The sequence below is a fragment of the Parasteatoda tepidariorum genome, chromosome 4 (assembly GCF_982258835.1).
Source record: "Parasteatoda tepidariorum strain Cologne lab strain chromosome 4, Ptep-v5.0, whole genome shotgun sequence".
In the NCBI taxonomy this organism is placed as follows: domain Eukaryota; kingdom Metazoa; phylum Arthropoda; class Arachnida; order Araneae; family Theridiidae; genus Parasteatoda; species Parasteatoda tepidariorum.
Genome location: NC_141758.1, coordinates 30,165,654 through 30,171,552, shown reverse-complemented (window position 1 = coordinate 30,171,552; position 5,899 = coordinate 30,165,654).

Genomic DNA, 5,899 nt, shown 5'->3' with positions numbered 1-5,899 from the left:
ATAGAGGTAAGTTTTGGAATGAAATATATGTTGTACAATTCCAACGTCAGTACCCGCAAGTAAAACATGCAAATGAATAAATATTTTAGTGAAACAAATTATGTTGCTTTGTATATTTCTTTACAAAATGGAAATAGGGAAAATGGACAAAATGGGAAAAATAATTTAATAATACTGTATACGCTATATAGTTTGACTCCTATAACTATGAGCTTTTCATTATAACGACCAATAAACGAAATTCCGTTAGTTGTTCTATAAACTTATGTGTCTCGATACAAAATGTGAATGCATAAAAATAATTTAATAAATACAGTGTACGCTATCTAGTACGACTCCTATTACTATTACTCTTACATCATAACAACCGATAAATGAAAGTTTCGTTTTTTTTGTTCTATACTCATATAAGTATATTTCTTTACAACACGGGAATAGAAAAAATAATTTCATAAAAACAGTCTACTCTCTTAACTACGACCCCTATTACTACGACCCTTCAATCATAACGACCTATAAATAAAATTTCATTAGTTGTTCCACAGATTCTACGTTAAAAATAACACCCATTATAACGTCTGATTCTATTCGTTCATTCTAAATATAACGTCTGAAATTTAATATCGTTTCTTTTTCTTTTCATTCCCAAGAAAATCATTTTAAAACATCAATTTTTAAACTCTCAAGCAACGATGTTCCATTTTCTCAGAACATGTCATTTTGTCGAAATGTTAAAGACTGGTAACTCATATTTTTCTTTATTAGCACATATAATTGGAGAAGCTGACAAATTTCTATAAATCAGAATACATTAGTAATGAAGAAAAGTTATATCCTGTGTAACATATCCTGTTCTATAATCAAATAATTGCTATGTTTTTATCCAAATTTGTAACTAATTGGAAAAAAAATATCAATACAATTTATATGCAAACGTGCTACCATCTTTTTCAAAAGGCATCTTACTGCAAAAAATGCAGATATCTATTGCAAAATAAGAGTCTGGCAAGGAAACGGTTAGAATACGTCAACTGACAAGGTGTCTAATGATAGTAAAATTTTCAAATAAGTACATTAAAAAACTACTTCTTTTTATATAACGACGCATTGAAAAGTTCGAGTCCAATTTCCTTTGAGTCAAGGACAGGACACCCAAGTTTTTACCTAAATTGTTGTGGTAGGGAGATATTGATTACTTCAAATTAGAGCTTATCAAAATAGTCTAAAGATATAGATTGATGTTTAGAAAAATAAGTATCGTATTTATTAGTTATGAGTAATGTAAGTAAATATTTACGATATTTTTCTGTACCCTCGATATATATATATATATATATATATATATATATATATATATATATATATATATATATATATATATATATATATATATGGTGTCAGTTCCTGTACACAAAGCTGATCTCAGTTCTCAGATCCGTCTGCTAGAAGTCGCCTTTGGCCAGAAGTCCCGTCAGACTATGTAAGCTGGAAGCTGATCCCTGTGCACGACTAGGAAGTAATGGGAATTTCCCTAAGACGAGAGAGCGCGGTTGACAACAAACTGAAGAAGACGTGACGTACATGCACTCCAAAGAGGAGTTATGATTATACAAAACTTTTAAAGACGAACTCTTACTTATTATTATTTTTTGTTATTCGTGTGATTGTTAATCGTCCGTCCTTATGTAAATTTAATCTTCAATACATATGTTTTTGTCTAAGAACGTGTCATTTATTTAAGACGATCACTCATGCCGTCCCCACAAACTCAGAAGTGGGATAGTGAAAAAATTGATAGTGAATAAATGGATAATGGAAAAATTGGATTGTGAAGAAATTGAACTGTGAAGAAATTTCAGTTTGAATTTATAACGATTTTTGATTTGAAGACAAATTTCATTTTGCGAACAATAAGTAACGTTGTGATGAAACTTTCGTTTCTTGTTTAATTTATTCTCTGCAACAACAATTGGGGTACGTACGTTTTATTCATTGATTTAAAATGATTCTTAACGATATTAAGCAAGTAAGCAAAGCATTGAAGAATTTTAAGACTGACAAAATAAAACTTCTACTTAAGTTTATTTTCGGTGTAGAAGGCAATCGGTCAAACAGAAAACGATTAAGAAATTTTATGGTTTCAGTTTTATTTTAGATAGCGATGAATTTAAAAATAAATTAAAAAATATCGAAAAAGAATTCACTCTTAACCCGTTAATTACTGTTTCCAATATTCTAAATATTTCATATGAAGGCAATAAAACAGAAATTGCGACAAACATGTTGACCTTGTTAATGGATTTGAATGAACTCTCGTAGCTCGTTAATGACGCCGGCGCGTCTAGCTCGGAGTCAAACAAAGACATAAACAATCAAAACAAAACTGAAACTTTGAATAAAAAGAAAGAGAATGATTTTTTAATGCTGTGCAATGATGAAAATAAAAATATTGATTCTTGTTTAAGAGATAAAAATAATTCCTGTAGAAATTTTGAATTTCAAAATGTTGCTATTAATTATTCTGATATCGAAAGTACTATTTCTAAGTATAATGCAGAATCGCGTGAAAATATTGTTCATTGGATCGAACATTTCGAAAATATTTCAAAATTGTTTAATTTGTCTGATTTACAAAAATTTATTTTTGCGAAAAGATCTCTTGGTGGTAACGCCTCTTTATTTGTCAGAACTGTCCCGGAAATAAATTCATGGCAAAAATTAAAAGAAGCTTTGAATGGTGAAATTTCTTTTGAAATTAATTCTGCTAATTTGCATGATCTTTTGAATCGACGTAGAATGAAGGATTCTGAATCCGTTCAAGAATATTATTTAAAGATGAAAGAGATCTGTAATTTCGGAAAAATAGATGCTGCTGCTTTTATGCATTATGTAATTAAGGGGATTAATGATAAACATGAAAACAAAATTGTTTTGTACGGCTGCAAAAATTTGTCCGAATTTAAAGAGGAACTTAAAGTCTATGAAATAATAAGAAGTGATTCTGCAAAGAGTAAAAGTGCTTTCGATAAAATCAAAACAAAACATGACTTTGATAGTAAATATAATTCTTATGACAGAACAAAAGCAAAATATGATGATTGATATAATGTAAGAAAAGATGTTTCAAATAGGAATAAAAATAAATATGAAAATAATAATGATAAGGTATAATACTGACGCGGAAACTTTTAATAATAAATTGTGTTAGAATTGTAGTTCAAGAAATCATATTTCAAAATATTGCATACATAAAGATAAGGGTTTAGAGTGTTTTAAGTGTGAAGCGTTTGGACACAAAGCTTCGTAATGTCTAAAATCAAATGCAAAAACGGAAGTTGCTACTTTAAATGTTAGTGTAGAGCCAAAGCTGTTTAAAATGTTAATAATTGATAACTTAAATGTGAAATCTTTGATTGATACAGGAAGTCAAGCCACTTTAATCAAAAGATCAATTTTTAATAAATTAAACTCTAAAGAACTATTTCCATTAAATTCTACTCTAAACGGATTTGGTAAATCAATAGTGACTCCATTAGGTTATTTTAAAGAAAGTATTAAAATTGATGATTTCAATTGTTTTTTTGAAATATGTGTTGTGGAAAATGATATGATGCCTTATGACGCTATTATAGGCCTTAATGTCTTAATGCACGATGAAACAATTATCAATGAAAAGGGCATCACAATTAAAAATAAAATTCAGTGTTTTGATGGAGTAAACTATTTGTCTATTTTACCAATCGATCTTACTATATCTGATGAGGTTGAAATTAACATAGATCCTTGTGTTCCTAATGTTTTAAAAAATAAGTTACAACAATTAGTTTTAGATTATGCGCCAGATAAACTTAAGACAACTAATGTGGAAATGAACATTTTGGTTAAAAATCAGGAACCGATATTTCACCAGCCACGTAGATTGCCGTTTTCTGAAAAAAAGACTGTCGAAGCTCAAGTCGCTGAATGGTTAAAACAAGGAATAGTAGAGCCTAGTTCTTCCGAATATTGTAGCCCCGTTGTAATAGTTAAGAAAAAAGACGGATCTCCTCGTGTTTGTTTAGATTATAGAAAATTGAATAAGATAATTGTCAAAGATAGATTTCCCCTCCCATTAATTGAAGACATATTAGATAGACTACAAGGTTCGAAAATTTTCAGTACAATTGATCTTAAGAACGTATTCCTACATGTCGATGTAAATAAAGATAGTAGAAAATACACTTCTTTTGTGACACATGGAGGACAATATCAATTATTTAAAGTTCCGTTTGAACTATGCAACTCTCCTGCCATATTTCAAAGATTCATAAACACCATTTTCCGAACTTTGATTAATGAGGGTATAGTTTTACCATATTTATATGACGTAATTTTTTTTTCTTCCTCCCTTGAAGAAGGTATTGAACGGCTTAATCGGATGTTGAATATTGCTAGTGAATATGAACTTGATATTAATTTTAAGAAGTCCCATTTCTTAACCTCTTGGGGACGGATGATTCAGAAAAGCATTGGTACAAAATCAGAATCAAGCTGTAATTAAATAAAAAACGGTAAATTAAATGTAGTCGTTGCCAATTTGACAGACTTATTTTGCTTTTACTTTAATTATTGTTAGTTTAATCATATATATAATCAATGTTAATTCAAAGTATAACTAAATAGTTTTATTTTGAACAAAGTAATGGTGAATTAAATAAATTAAATAATTATAACTCCGCCCACAAATAAACTGCTAAAGAAATACTTTGATTACCAGTTTTATGTTTTTACCCTGATTGATGCGGTTTTATGCTGTCACGTATTTGTGACAGTCGGCTCGAAAGGGTTAAAGAAGCACATTGAATTTTTAGGTCATGTGATAGAGGATGGAAAAATATTCCCATCTACCTTAAAAACCAAAGCAGTTCTTAACTTTACAGAGCCAACAAATTTGAAAAAAATTCATAGTTTTCTGGAATTGACCGGATACATCAGAAAATTCATTCCGAACTATTCTATAATAGCTAGACCGTTGAGTGACCTGCTAAAAAAGATCGTAAGTTTAAATTTAGCATTGAAGAAAAGAAAGCCTTTAATCAATTAAAATCTTTGTTAGCCCAAAATCCTGTTCTTTCAATATATAACCCTAAATATGAAACTGAATTACACACAGACGCCAGCTTAGAAGGATATGCTGCCATTTTAATGCAAAAACCCCCTGATGAAAAACATTTTCACCCCACTTACTATATGAGTAGAAAAACGACTGATGCTGAAAAAAAAGTATTCCAGCTACGAACTTGAAGCTCTTGCTATCGTGGAAGCCCTCAAGAAATTTCGCAACTATCTGTTAGGTATTCCATTCAAAATAATTACTGACCGTGCTGCTTTTGAAAAGACTATGTCAAAACGAGATTTGTCAACTCGAGTAGCTCGTTGGGCACTTTTGCTGCAAGAATTCAACTACATAATTGAGCATCGTTCTTGAAATAAGATGGCCCACGTAGACGCCCTTAGCCGATCTCCAATTAATGTATTTTGTGTTACCGTCGATAATATTTTACCAAGACTCAGATCAGCCTAAAATAAAGATACTGGAATTACGACTATAAAAGAACTACTTAAAATTTCGAATTATGAAGATTATTGCAATAGAAATGGAGTTTTGTATAAATTTGTTGATGGCAAAGATTTGGTGGTTGTGCCAGAAAATATGCAAATCGAAATTATAAGAACAGCTCATGAGAAAGGACATTCAGGAATTAAATATACGGAAAAAGAAATCGAAGAATATTATTTCATACCCAAACTTAGACAGAAAATAGAAAACATCATAGCAAATTGTGTTCACTGCATACTGGTGAATCATAAAAGAGGAAAGAAAGAAGGACTATTGCATCCATTGAATAAAGAAGATATG